Source organism: Buteo buteo, chromosome 2 (genome assembly GCF_964188355.1).
Source record: "Buteo buteo chromosome 2, bButBut1.hap1.1, whole genome shotgun sequence".
Lineage (NCBI taxonomy): Eukaryota > Metazoa > Chordata > Aves > Accipitriformes > Accipitridae > Buteo > Buteo buteo.
The window spans coordinates 58635481-58650636 of NC_134172.1; the positions used below are offsets into that span (position 1 = coordinate 58635481).

At 44.0% G+C, this 15156-nt stretch overlaps 1 protein-coding gene across 26 annotated transcripts in view; it reads left to right on the forward strand.

Moving 5' to 3' along the window:
- The first annotated feature begins 757 nt into the window (after window positions 1-757).
- Window positions 758-15156, forward strand: part of ARPP21 (cAMP regulated phosphoprotein 21) — a 206041-nt gene continuing 191642 nt past the window's right edge. For 17 of the 26 annotated variants that reach the window (XM_075056280.1, XM_075056473.1, XM_075056376.1 and 14 more), the window contains exon 1: window positions 760-915. The gene's annotated coding sequence lies outside the window, so the exon portion shown is untranslated. Of the gene's footprint in view, window positions 916-2530; window positions 2833-5519; window positions 5571-15156 lie in introns of those variants that run through there. The other 9 variants (XM_075056438.1, XM_075056455.1, XM_075056464.1 and 6 more) reach the window with 7 other exon arrangements.

Consider the following 15156-nt stretch of genomic DNA (forward strand, 5'->3'; position numbering starts at 1 on the left):
ACACCAAAAAAAGTGGCCCAATTCTGTGGGTGTTTTATTTTAAGCAGGACGTTAACATGCTATGTTATCATTGCAGGTTATGTTGGGCGGGAAGGTTTTCTTGATTTTGGTTTTTTAAGTCACTTATAGCACTAGCTTATTTTACCTTCTTGCTGTATGCAACAGCACTGTCCATCATGGTGCTCTCCCGGTAGCCACAAATCAAAGCATGCCACTAAGTAGCGTGATTGTGTGACCATCACCCTCACCACGGCTGAGGCTCAGCCTGGTGTTTCTCTTCCAGCTGTTGAAGGACCTGAGGTTGTCAGTGCCGAGGTAGGAGAGACAGTAAATACGAATACATCCTTTCCTATTTGCAGCCAGCAATTTTGGAAGGATCCAAACCACTGCTGGAGAGAACAGCAGGCTAATGCAACAAACAGGAAAGGACCGCACCAGACTCTGGGACTTCTGTGCGGGTTATCCCTCTGGTGGGATATTCACTCATTTGTTTGTTTGTTTTTCTTTTCACTAAAGGCTGAGCCGGACAGTTATTTCCCTACAAGCTGCTCTGTGCCTGGGTCACGCTCCTGTCCCCACTGTGCTTCCCCGGTGCTGGCGGCGCGGGTGGTTAATATTAGCCGCACAGCTGATTGTCCCGGTTGGTGCCCTGCGACAGGTGCGGGAGGGCTGCCGGGCTGGAATCCCGCCCGGACCGATGCCGGCGCTGGCATCGGCCTTCCCATTATATCAGGAAGGGCTGTGTCCTGTCACTGCGATGCCCCGGCCCCCCAGGCTGGCCCCAGCTGTCCGTGGGACGTGGAGCAGGGCGGTGGGCGCCCAGGGAGGCTGCTGCGGGGAGAAGCAAAGCGTGACTTCTCCGGAGCAGAAAACTGGGAGACTTCTGGATGGCACTACTCCCGCTGTGTGGACGCGGTAAGGAGAAGGTCTCAGCAGAGCCCTGGGCTGGGAGGTTTGTGGCGCTGCTCTTAGAGAAGGGAAAGATGCACACCTGCCCCCCCTCAAAATCGGCTATCAGCACTGTGGAATTAGCAGATATGGGTTGCATTTGCTTATCTGTTGGCCATAGTTTCTTTACAGCACAGCACTTTGGGTTTGCATTAATTTTAATCAGCGTTCTCTAATTTTAGAATGCTCCTGTGCAAAGTTACTTTCAATTCCAGTGGTGATTAGGTGGTGATGACGTGTCTTAATAATAAACATGGGAGAGATATAGAAAAGGAAATCAAATGTGCTGACTGCAGTTGTGGGGAGGGGAAGAAGTGCTATTGCTCTGCTCTGAAAGTATCTAATCTGTCTGCTCTGGGGTAATATTGTAAGGTCTCCCATCTTTTTTGTTTCTTTTTTCTTTCTTTTTTCTTAACCATAACAGCTTCTTTTGGTAAGAACAACAAAATGTCTAGGTGGTGTTTACTTATCGTGAAGGCTGGAGAGAGGAAGGGGGAGCCAAAAAGCTTGTAAAACTTCACAGGATCATTTCTAGTGTCCTGTTCCCTTTATGTGACCCCCTCTCTGCTGACTGTGTGAGGAGAGGCAGGGCTGTCAGGCAGATCAGAAGAGATGTGTGTGCTGCAGTGTGACTTCTGAATGACGCATGTGTGTGCCGTGCAGTGCCTATGTGAATGCTCATGGATGCAGTGAGGCAGGTTTGCTCAGGGAGTCGAGCAGGCTCTGTCTGCTGTGTGCTGGAAGCCAGATGCTGCTGCTGCTTCTAAATTGAGGGGGGGGAAAAAGCAAAAATAAAAAAAAAGAGACTCTTCTCTGAAATTCAGCCATTTCTGCTCTGAATAGGGCAGGTCAGCCCCAGCAGTGCTCCTGGAGAGTTAGATTGATGCAAAAGACACTGATATCAGTGGGAATCTCTCCCTGGACTGTGGTAGGCTTTGGATCAACACTGTCCTCACTATTTCCATCTACAGGTAGCAGTGAAACAATTTTGGGGGAGTTGTGGAATAAATAAGCAGTCTCTGGGCCAAATAAATACAAGACAGAACTGATGAGAAAGGTCACAAGTGTCAGGTGTCTCTAGGCACAGTCTAGGTCTGTTTCTTCCAGGCAAGGTTTTTGGTTGAGGCTATTAAAATTTGAACGTGGTCTTGACAAGAAAGAGAGAAAATGCCTTTTCTCGGTGCTATGCGTGACCATTGCATGTGGGGTCGTGCCTCAAAGCTCACTGGAGGCTCTTTGCTGCGGGAACTGTAACATCTTGGGTGGTTGTGGGATCCTTCCTGGGCTGGTATGCCTGACTGAGGACACTGTCCTACTGTAACACTATTACTGTCCTGCTGCTCATGACCTCTCCGCAGCCAGCACACCGCTGGGGACTTGACGTGGTTGTTTGGCAATGAGGACGCTATGTAAACTATGATAATCCCATCCATCTCGTAATGCCCTGACTCACGCTTCCAGCCAGACCTTTCTCCAGCTCCCTCTCTGCTTCCCACCACCCACCCACCCCGGTTTCTATTCCTCTTATTTTGATACATGAAGCAGAATTTGCTGCACCTCAAACAAGCGCTTCAGCCCTGCCTGAGCAGGAGCTCCATGTGGGGCTGGGCCAGCAGCAAGGGCTGGTGTTTTGCTGAAGGGAGACATGCCAAGGCACAGGGGAAATATATGGCCATCTCCCTTTGAAAGTCATTTATTGAGACTTTGAAAGTGCCTCCCTAAGCAGCTCACAGGGAAGCCATTTGCAAATTTGATGCCAGTTTTTAAATATAAGGTGAAAGTGGATTTCACTGCCGCTAAACTCAGCAGCAAGGAGTCCCTCAGGAGAGGTGCAGCAGCCCTGGAGAGCCAGATCTGTCACCTTTCAAAGGATCTTGTGTCCAGGTAGGAAAGCATAAATGAGCATGTGGATCTCCAGCGGTGCTGGGGACAGGACAGCACTTTAATAACAAGTTTTATGTATTTTTTTAATTGTTATGAGAAAATGCTCAGAGTTACAAAAGTTTGAGAAGAATAAAATGTTTCTCCTGCTTTGTACACAAATCACTGATCTTGGATAGAAGTTAGAGGGCATATCCAAATAAGTTTTACAATTGAGCTTTCATAACCAAGCAGGTCATGCAGTCATTGCTGTATCTGCACAATTTTTTATTTTTTTTTTAATTAAAATTATGTATTGGTTTCATAGGAAACTGACATTATGGGTTTATGGGCTCCTGTATTACATTATGTAGTACATCATACTCATAACTTACCCTCCCATCATTCTAGTAATTTCTTGGGCATTTAGCTTGTAATGTCGCTGCAACATGTTATGAGAAAATCCAGTTACATTTCTAAGCAGTATGGGAATCCCTGCCGTTACTGTAAACATATTACCTGATCAGTTATTTTAATTTGGTGTTAAGGAAATAGAAGAATATCCTCTAATGATGTACACATCTAGCTAGTGAGGAAGATGATCCCTTTTGCTTCTTCAACCGTTACAAACATCTTCCTTTTCCTATGTCCTAGGAGTATATATACATGTATGTATTTGAGAATATGATTTCTATAAGATACAAAAGCATGGGCTAGCTACTCATAAAATCAGCCCTGTTAGGATCCTGACACCACTGCCAGTGAAGCTCCTGATAACCAAGCATCAAGCAAGGTATCCCTCGGTCATATGTTGACAATCCTGCACTTCTGTGAATTTGTAAAGGAACGCTTCTTTCCCTTTCCGGCACAGAAAATCTGATGATGGCCTGTGCCCTCCTCACTAAGGTCTAGAGACAAAGAGTGAGGGAGAAAGGCTGTTTGGCAGAGCGACTGGGAAGAGAAGACTGGGACAGATTTTCTACTGGATGCTCCTTAGAGCAAAGGCAATTTCCAGACAAGTTTGTTTACAGCTACAGTTGCGTATTGTCTACAAACTCTCACCTTCTGAAAACCAAAGGGGGAGGGGAAATTATTGGAAACACGGAGAAAGAATGCATGAATAATCTTACTGGAGGCTATAGAGGTACTTAAGTGGACCATGTGACCCATCCTTTATGGGAGGTGTGAGGAGGACATACCCACGCGGAGCTGAGCCTGTTGCTGTCTAGGTGCCTCCTGTTCTCGTCTCACTTGTTAGAGTCAAGCTTCACTGGCAAACTAGGGTAATGTTGACATGTTCTCACTGTAAGAGATTACATTTAGATGTCTTTGTCTTGAATCTAGATCTGTCTTAGGTCTATCTAATGCTCAGTTTCCCTTGTTATTTTCCTGGTAAGTTCAGCCATCTCTCCCTTGCTGCTACGATGGAAACTGCACTTTTGCCTACACTCCCACCTCTTCCCTGCAGTGGTTAAGAAAGGTTAGGTAAAAATCTATGTATCCCAGTCTTCAGGCTAAAGGTGTTTGTATGCATGCATGGAGGGGAGAGCGGGAAGGCAGCACAATTATTCACAGGAAAGGAAACTGTAGCATTCGCTACATATCAAGGTGCCACGCTTAGATCACTGGTCGGCCCGGACCAGGGAAAGAGACAGATAACACACACAGTGTGAGCGCCAACTTCCGCCTTTTATTGCGCAGTTAATTCCTTTTATACTAACAAGGGGAGGTGGGGTTACAGGTACATCACAAGGCTGCGACTAACCCTCTAACTTTCCGTGACAACGCGAGATCTTCCGAACGCTGACCCCTACAGGAAACCTCCATCCATTTCTTCTTAAAGGAAGAAGGAGGTGAGGCATTCACAAAACAGACAGGTTGACATCTCCTATATTAAGAGGATGGTGGTAGGGAAGGCTCATAAACAGCCTGCCCCACTGAACCCTTAGCAACATGTTGGCAGCTCCAGGCAGGCCAAGTGGTAATGGAAGAGTGACGAAATGGAAAATAGCAGCAGCCCAGGCCCTTGGCGTCCGCACTGGTGTATCCCTGAGCAGTGCAAAGGCCCAGAGCAGGAGCAGGGTAGGTGACTACTGGTGATGGATGATGTTGAGACCTCAGAGGGAAATGATATAATAAATGGTTGGTCTGACACAGTAGGAAATGTTTGTGTAGAAGTGACAGGTAATAAATAAGATCGTGTTGCTGTAGATCCTCCAGGCAGTGCTGGAGCAAAAATACTTCCTGATTTTTTTTCTTTAAGGGAAGAAGGTAGGGAGGTAGGCACTCGTAATAGCCAGGCATGAATAAAACTGTTTGCTGCATACAGTCCGTATAATCTAAGACTGATCCAGATCCAAGTCAAGTACTGCTGCAACTGTAGGTTCTCAGTTGTCATAGCTAAGGTTACAAAACAACTTCCCTTGCGGCTTGTCTAATGTCACTGGAGCTGAGGCCCCACCGCTGTATCCATGGTTAAAACACTGTCTTTTCTTGCATTTGTTATCAGGGCTGCCATGAAGATGGGGACAATCAGACAGTTCGCCCCAGGCATTGACTCATTATATGTGATACATGGTAATACATAGAAGGTCACAGACTCAACTTCTGCCCTGGAGTTTTCAAGTGTTCCTGTTTATAATTTTCTATAGTATTTTACTTTGTTTTTCCCCCCATTTTTATATGAATTTTCCTCTCTTGCTCATTTGTAGTTGAATACCAGAAAACAGACCTCCATTGCTGCTGCTGCAGTGGTCAATTAGGTAAGCTTTCCATGCTAGTTTTTGCTGGGTAGATAATGTTACTGGATGCAGCATTACAAAACTAATAAAGGCTTTGATTAAGAAATCTATTAAATTATTTAGCAATCTGGAAGGGATTGTTCAAGAAAGAGGTTAGCATCTCTTGTTTGTTTTTTTAAAAAAAAAGGAGTGGGGAGAATACACTGGCTATATTTTTAACATTTTGAGGTAGCTTCAGAAGTCTTACCCACGACCCGCTGAAATCAGTGAAACAATGTCCTCTCCTTTTTATTTTCCTTATAAACACCTAAGAAATGCAGAATAAATTTCATACTGATTTTTTTTTCCCAGTATGTGTCTGAGGGTTAGTGAGCAGCCAGGGAATGAGAGTTCTAAAATTATCTGCCTAGCCTCAATGTGTAAGGGCTTGTACAATGCATTTCAGAATACTTTCTGTGGGGTTTCTTTTGGTGGCTTTTCCCCCCCTCAAGAAACCCTCTGCATGTAATGACAGCTATCCTGCTGTCAATGTTTAAAGGATAACTATCCTGCAGGAAAACAAGCCCCCGACACTCCCCCAGTTCCCCCTTACACAGTAGAGCTCTAGTTTCCAAAGATGACACTGCTAAAACGGCGAGCTTTTGTGGGTCGCTGGTGGTTAGGTTGGGTGGTGTTAGTAAGTAAGGGAGGGGCCAGAAGAGCATTTATCTACAGTGGGACTACAAGCTCTGTCCAAGAGAGTTACTGTTTATAAAATCAGCATTGAACTTAAATGGCATAGTATGTGTGTTTTCATACATTTGTAATTATAGAAGCTTTGTCATTTCAATGCCTTCTTGTGCACCTGGTTGTGTATCTCCCCTTTTCTCAGCCATGATAAGGGTTTCTGGGACTTAAGACTTGGCAGGGAGGGAGGACTATTTTGGAATAGGCATGTAGTGACCTATGATTTGACTTACATTATTAGGCAATGGCCCAACAGTTGCTATATAGACCTACTGAGTACCAGCATTTGGGAATTGAGGTCTGTAAAAGAAAAAAAAGCATTTTTTCCTGAACTTATCCCATAACTATGGTAGGTCAATGTGACAGGATAGATTCTTGCTATTTCCTGGGCTTCTGCAGCGCGCTAAGCCAAAGCTAACTGGATTTTAGGATTACTTGCTGTTCAGTACAGCATTGGCATTGCAAGATTATAATGCAGGACTTTCCGACCACTGGAGTGTACAATATTAAATCCTGCAATATGGTTTCCATAGTATTGCATTACATTCCCTCCTCATTAATCCATTGTTCCCTAAACCCTGTATTTTTAATGATCAAATAATTGTTCTGTTACAGATAATCCTAATAGGGCTAAAGCTAGTTGGTAAGCTAGGCTACCTAGTTTTACATAGGAGAAAAATAGGGGTGGAGGAAGTATGTAGGGGGGAGTAGATAATTATATACAGCACATATTGCTTATAACATCATATTTATCTTAATTATAAGAATCTGTTTGAGAGATAAAGAAAGTTTCCCTAGAAGACAGCTAACTAATAGCAGTGGTTTTATCTGGTTTGCTACTGTACTTTTTATTTGTAGATTTTATATGCTTTACAGAGTGGTTGTGAATATGGTTATAACCACTTTACAGATGAGGGGTCTTGAAGATCAGAGAAAAAGTTAGAGGGGAGCACCAGGTCTGCTGCCACCCATGCTATGTCCTCTTTGACTTTCCAAGAACATTTTTACAGCCACCCATAACTCTGCTCCCCATTGCAGGCTCCAAGCAGTGCACATGTATCTGGGGGTTGAATTTCAGCCCTACTGCTCTCCTTTTGCTGACAGTGCAGTAGTGAGCTGAAACAACAACATGCTATTCCCAGGGCTGCATGGATATTGCTAATGCCAATGAAAAAGTAAAGCTTTTTTTGTCATGATAAGGTGATACTTGTATATTATGCCAGATCTTATGCTGTTAAACAAGAAAATCTCTACTGATTCTCATTTCATTTAAGAAAAAAAAATACTGAGGAGGAAAAAAATCAATATTTTCAAACTGGGAATGTATGTTTATCAGGTTTCTGAGAGAGACTGGAGGCCAAATACAAAGCCTCACATAACAATTAAGTTTGAGGAATTTTGCCTTGAAATTAAAATCCTTTCCCTTTTCACACTTTTTTAGACACCAGGAGTGTCAAGCCAATAAGTTGGAGAAGGGCAGGGAGCTGAGCTGGTTATTACCTTCCCAACTGTTTGTCAAGCCCTCAACAACACCCTGAATTTAAAACCTCATTGGTTGTGCAAGAAGATGACTCATGGAGGGGCAAGAGTAAGAGCTGTCACTTTGGTTGGCACCAGTTATTTGTGATGGTGGTGTGGGCAGGAGACAACGCCAAGAGTTTCGGGCCCCATCTTGCTGAGATGAGTGAACAGACGTGAAGAGCATCATTGACTTCAGTGTGGCCCAGGCAATACAATCGTAGTCCCAATGTCCTTCGGTAAGCCAGACTGCCAAAAGGTGGAAAGCGTAGCCAAGATACTTTTTAGGGAAGGATGTATTTGCGTAAGCTTATGCTAGAAAACATCTGTCAGAAAAGCTGCTCAGGCTCCCTCTGTGGAGGTTTGAGCTGTGTTTGGTTACAGGAGAGAGGAGCTCTTGGTGTGGACCCTCCTTCTCCTTTGCTAGCCTGGGGGATAAACAAGGGACCCGAGAAACTGCAATATTTCAACCATGTGCCGTTAGAGCCTGAACTGAAATCTCAGGAACATATAGCATATTTGGATTTTTAATATTTCTACTACTACATTTACCTTTGTAGTGGTATTTATATCAGGGGGTCCGTACACTTGACAATTTGTGGAAGATGTTGGTATGTCTGTTTTACAGGATGGAGAAACAGGGAGGGCTCCTGCTTCCCCAGGCAGGCTGGTCACTGAGGCAGCCTGCTTAAAGTCTTGGTCTGACTTCTCCTCGTAAAACCTTCTTCTGCATTGCAAGGAGGCTTCAGTGAACATCACAGCTGAGATGGGGATGGTTTTGGGTGGCAGGTTATGGGACAAAATCTTCCAGCCAGAGCTTTCATGAGCAACACTAGCCAGAGTAGACATCCTCGTATCTGGCTCCTGGAAAGGGAGATAAACCAGTCTTAAATGAGCAATTTTACTGACAAATAACTCAGCCTGTGATGTGTGAAAGATCTGGTGCTTTTCACTGAGTGAAAACTGATCTGTGCCATAGTAGCCAGATGATTCACCACACAGAAAAAAATTAGAAATCAGAAAATGCCTTGTGACAAATGGTCAAGTACAGCACAGGGCTGATCCCATTGGTGTCCAGTGTCCCCTCCAGATCATTAACTAAGGTCAGAAGCATCTCTGCATGGCTCAGATTTGCAGCCCTCAGCTCCCCAGTTCATCACAATTTTTCTGTTTATTATACAGAGTGAGGAGGTGGGAGGCTACATGTTCGTCTAGCTTGGGATCCTGGGGTAGAGCAAGGATTCTGGGAAAGAAACAGGGCATAAGTACCAAAACCTCCTCTCCCTTCTACAGCTCCTCGCCTTCAGGCATTGAGAGGTTTAGGAGGGGCTTCCTGAACGGTGTGGCATCCCAACCATCCTGTTTGTTAGACACGTCTCTCTCATGAATTTGTCTAGTCCCCTCGTAGGCTTATTTTATACTTTTTGGCCTCTGCAGCATCCTGTGGCAGTGAGTCACAACTTAATTACACCTTGTGCGAATAGGTTCAATGCTGCACTGGAACCGGCAATTAGTACTTGCAGTGGTGATGCAAAGAGACATTTTCTGTGTGAAATGTACTTTTCATCAGCGCTACCCCATGAGGGGAGCTGCCTGTTGAAGCTCGCAGGAGATAACGGTTTTGAGGGGGGGAAGGGGCCAGTGCCAGCGATCACATCACCAACGAGCAAGAGGAGATAGTTAGGTACTGTCAGCGTGGTGCCGCACACCTCGTGCTACCTGGCACTGGAACAATTAAAAAACCCACATTGCTCGCTGAACCCCAACTGCTTATTTGGTTCACTGTGGCCATGGAAACACCTGACCTATTTACACCTTCAGCAGAGTGAGTGGCGATTGGTGGAAGCGAGGTAGGAAAAGGGGGAATGCTTTGAATCTGGATTTTAGAGTCTTTTAATTAAGATGATGTACTTGAATGAGTGTCTGTGTGTGCTTGTGAGGGAGAGTCAGGGGAACACAGCCCAAGCAGGCCGGGGTTCCTGCATCAGCACAGCTGCAGCACCGGGTGCTCCTTGAGCAAACATGATTTGCCTGGAGCCTGGGTTTTGCATACGTAAAATAACATTTACCTTCTCGCCCGCCATTTCCAAAGGTTTGTCCATGGCTTTTCTCAGGTCTTAGGGGAATTCGTTGTCCTGTCACTTTGACAGCAATCTCCTTCCTGCTGTCTTTGCAGCATTCATCCCTGAAAAGGCTCCTGTATGTGGCAATCAGCTTGCCCTACCGAGGAAGGAACAGAGAGGAGTCTCATTCTGCACAAGGGTTGCCCATGCACCTTACAGCTGTCATCTGCTCCTTGCCCATCTCTCAGTACAGCCAGGAAGATGGGAACAAGCAACATAAAGTCATTTGGCCACATCAAATGGAGCAGGAGATTTCACTTAATTGCAGCTGGGGCTTTTACTTCGGCTGCAGATTCCTGTGACAGGATAATGCCATGTAAGTTAGCAGAGCATGGGCACAGCAGATGTCAGGCTGAGCTTCCAAATTCTGTTCTTCTGAGGGCACGTATTAATATAAATGGGCAAATTAGGTTTTAGAATAGCAGTTACCTGAATTGGAGCCCTAGCTAAAAGAAGAGGAGATCTGCTGGAGAGGGGAAGCTATTAAACTCTAGGTGTAAATAAGACCTCTGCAGATACAAGATAATCACAGTGTGTATTAAGAATGAAAGGAACTCCAAGACTTTAAAGATCTGTTGGGAAATCTTGAGGAAGAAAGGACGTTCGCATTTTATATTAGCGAGAGAGAGTCTTTAATATCCGCAAAGCATCTGATTAATAACCATAGCATCAGACCTCAGGAATGCAAATGTGGTAGCTCTTTAAGATGAAAGCTCCCCCTCTGCATGCTTTTAAAAAAAAATTTTTTTTTTTTTTGATTGCATGTTTCAAAACCATTCGTGTTCTGGCAGGTAACAGTTTTTTATCCTGAAAGTAAGGGTTGACTGAGGAACAAACTGTGCAAATTCTGTTCTCAAACACCAAAATTAGAGAGAAAATACCATCTGTCTCCTCTCCAGCCTACTCTCCCTGGTCCCAGTAATGCCTTCTAGTGGAAAAACAGTCGTGAAGCTACTAACACGACAAAGAGCAATGCATCATACCGCAATGGTTTGTGTGTGCAAAGGGACGACTGCTTCTCCCCAGAGGAGGCAGGTGGAAGCCCCGTTCCCAGCTGGATGGGGAAAGATGTTCACACTGCCCTGTGCCGCTGGGCCCCTGCCTGGGCTTGGTGGGACTCCATTTCCATGGCAAAGGCTTTCAGGTGGCATTCCTGAGAGCTTTCTCCTCACCCTGCTACAGCAATCAAATTGATGGAGCTTTGACAGCAGCTGTGACTCATTTCAGGAAGAAATTCACTTGAGTGCTCATTATCACTTCAGCATCATTTACATTTTTCCCAGTCAGGGTGAATATTTTGTCGTGACAGGGCACAGGCTCTTTCCTTTGCCCTGGGAAGCCTGTGCAAATGGACTTTCTACCTGGAAGCTCCTGCTAGAAGCTTTGCAGCTGGCTGTCTTTTGTTTCTGACTTCTTTTTAATTCCTTCTTGTCCTTAATGGCTCTCTGGGTTTTGGAGACTTGTTACACAACGCTGTTTTTTCCCTCCTCCAGCATCGCTGAGCAAATTTCAAGGCCGTGGAGGAGGGGGAGGAGAGTCTGATGCACTGAGCCACCTTTGCCCATCCACTTGTGACTGGGGTATAATAGGTACAGTTGATTTGAGACTGCCAACAGTTTGCTGCCAAATTGAATTTTTCATAAACTGATTATTGCAAAGTGCTCTTGGCAGAGGAAAGTTTAACACCTTTCTAACAAGCTCAGCTCAGCGCAGCTTGTAAGAGGGATACTGTAATAATAATCCCCTTCTGGATCCTTGGCCAGGATTTTGGATTTACCGAGAAACTGTTTCCACCCCCATTCCCTCACCCCTGAGTAAACCCACTTAAGCTTTTTTTGTTGCTATTATTGGTGCAAGCATAGGAAAACTTCTTCTCTGCTGGTGTAAAGCAGCCTACCTCCATTGATTTGTGTGCCCTGAGTTTAGTACTGGCGGGGTGATCATATGATTCAGACACAGTCGATAAAGTTGATGGTAATCTACCCTCAATAACTTAATCTTAGCATTTGCCTTCAAAAAGAGCTATGTAGCCAGGGAAAGGGGCTGGCTGAACTACTCAAACAATATATCTGACAATTTCTGCCACGTGTTTTCTGCTTGCAAAATACTGATCCAAGAAGTTTTTGGGTTTATAAGGCATTTATTCTTCATTTTGTGTCAGTGGGTTATAAAATAGGTAGGTAAATTTGGTTACTCAAGATGCAATGTTGTCCTTGTTGCGTGATGACTGTCACTGTACAAGCAGAGAGAGGCCACTTCTGAGGAAGCAGGACAACCTCCTACCTCCAGGCAAGTTCCTTTGCTTATTCAGAGACACATGGGAATTGGACAGGGTCCCCACAATATACTTGCATGAGCGTTCAGGAAAGGAAAAGCAGATCGCAATTGAAGCAAAGCTGCTATTTGCAATTAGCCTAAGTCACGTTTAGAGCTCAAAAAATACACACCAAGAGTATTACTTTGGACTAACTACATCCTTTCAGTTTAGCTACTGGAGGCTGTGCCCACTCAGACTTTGTGGAGGACCTGGTTCGCGGTGGTGCCTTGATGTGAATTCCAGCCGCGTAATCCAGGGGGTGGGCAGGGATCCCACGGTGCGAACACATCTGCTTGGCAAACCTGGCAGAACAGATGCTGGGTGTAAGCGATGCTTTAAAAAAACTAAAAATTCATCATTTTAAACACCCCCACCCCTCAGATCACCTTTCTAGCAAGTGCTCCTAGCTTAAAATAAATAGTACCTTAGCAATAGCAACAGGGGGAGAGCATGTCCATATTTATTATTATATTTGCTTTGCCTTTCCTTCATATTTATACCACTAAAACACGGCAGGGCTTCACACATGCCACTGACATAGATGCAACAGAAAGCCCACGCTGCTCCAAAGGGGAGATGTTTATGGAAGTGCCAAGGAGCAGAACAAAGGCACAATGTGCCGCTGGGTCCACCACCAGCAAGCGCTTATGTGGAATAATCTGTACAGTATATGGGACGCATGCAAACGATGCGGTCACAATTTAAAATGATGCCATCTGTTTAGGAAATCTGAATGTTTTTGTTCGGCCCCTGCAATGAAAAAAGAAGTAGGAGTACTGGGGCTTTGATTCTTTTTGGTGGTGCAAACAAGCAAGACGTTTCCAAATGTCCGAGCAGATCCTCTTCTGCTTGGGAAAGGGTGGCTGTGCTGGTCTGTGGAGCAGGCAGGGGAACTGGTTTCACATGTATAAGAATTGTAAATTAATTAAGGCAATGTTGATATTTATAATTCAAATGTTTCCGCTATAATTTTTTTACAAACATTGCATAACTTGAAAAATTTTGTGGACCAAAAATCCACAAAAGCTAGAGGGGAAAAAACCTGCGTGAGGTCAAGTCAGGGGCTCTTCTTGTTTTCTTTCTACTCCAGGAAGATTTCTTTTTGCTGTCCATTAGCATCCATTTTGAAATGAAAAGTCCTTTTGATTTGAAAAATGAACCTTTGTAATTAAAAGTGAATTTCAGTGAGACATTCTAAATGATGCGGCATGTTCACTGCAAATGACCTAAAACCAATGCCAAATCATCTCAAAAAATGCTTCATCGAGTACTTTCAGCCAGCTCTTCTCAGCACATAGACATTATCTATAGCAGTAGGAGTTCTGCTGTTAAAACAGAAAGTGCACATCATGAAAAACTGTTGTTTCAGTCAGATAATTCATAAATATTAAGGATAGTTGTTTGACATGATAAATGATACTGAAAATCAGTATGTGGTAGGAGAGGAAAAATGGCAGCTGCAAATGTGCTACAGTTAAGTGGCCAAAGACTTTGGCGATAAAAATTCATGTATTCGTTGTTTTAACAAGAAAACCTATGTTTTATTCTGGTTTTAACATTTCAGACATTGAATAATATGCCAGTAATGAAGAGTTTTAAACAAACAAGAATGGCAGATTAATTAACCACTAATGTTTTTCTGTCATTCCGGGGCCTAAGATATCAGCAAAGATGGGTGAATGTAAGCTTCCTCTTCTAGGGGCTGGGAAATAAAAATCAAAAGTAAGCAGTGTAGGTTTTTCACAAACCCATGAAAAAAGTTCATTTTATTCTGGAAAGAAGTTTAGGGTTTTTTCTCTGATTTTCTCTTTTAATCAGCTAAGGAGGAGAGGGAAGGAGAAGCTGCAGTTACAAAGTTTGACAGTTTCATTAAAAAAAAATAATAAAAAGCTCTTTCATTTCTTCAAAAAATGTAAACTACTCCTCAACAGCAGTATATGAAGATGGCCCAGAATAACCAAGCCTTCTGTTGCTTCTCTGCAAAAACACTTGTATCTGCAATGTAGCTTTAGAGGGAGGCGTCTGTGCATCCACCTCTTTGAATTGGGAGCCTGTTTCTTTTGGTGAGATCTGGGCAAAGAATATTACGGCACGTTTCTCTTCCTGTCATACCTCTCTCCTAACCCTTGCGTGCGTGTATATATATATAAAATGCATTTTGAGTTGGCCTCCAGAAGGAGGGTGGCTTTTAAGACACAGATGTCAGGATCTGCCCCACCTGGTACTGACATGCCATGCGGTTCTCACGCTGAAGGAGAGGGTAACATCAAAGGCTAAGATGTTCTTTCTCTTCATCCACAAACCTCCTTACAGTGAGTGCATTGCCAGAGCAGAGGACAACAGGTTTGTGAAAGGGAGCACAACTGCCGTGGTTTCCATAACCTGTTATTCATCCTCATCTCTTTCTCCCAGCCTTCACCCTGTCCCCTCACTGTCCCCAGGCACAGGTCAGGTGAAGCAGGGACCATAACATTTGGGGTTTTCCCACTCTGTCTCCACTAGGTCTGGGAGAGAAGACAGACAGTGATTTGGTTCTTCAGGTTAATTCTGGTCTTTTCGCTTTTGTTAACACAGGTACCAGATTTGGGGGAAAAAAGCTCCACATATATTTCAGAGAAAAAAGCTGAAGGGTTGTTTTCATTCTGAACTGGCAACAAAAATGCTCTTGACTTTCTCAAGGCACAGAATTCTAAAAATTCACTTAACGTCCTATTTTACTGGCTTTTCAGTTCTGAATTTATTCTCTGTATTCTCCTCTGGTATGTCAATAGCACACAGTGCTGGTTTTCATCTTTCATTTGGTCTTTTTTGCAATAGCTGAAATACTTATTTTAATCGATTCTTTTTTTAAACCTTAAGAGCAGCTGTTACTTGGTGTTGACTAGCACATCTTAACATTGCTTGTAGATCACAGAGTTTCTTT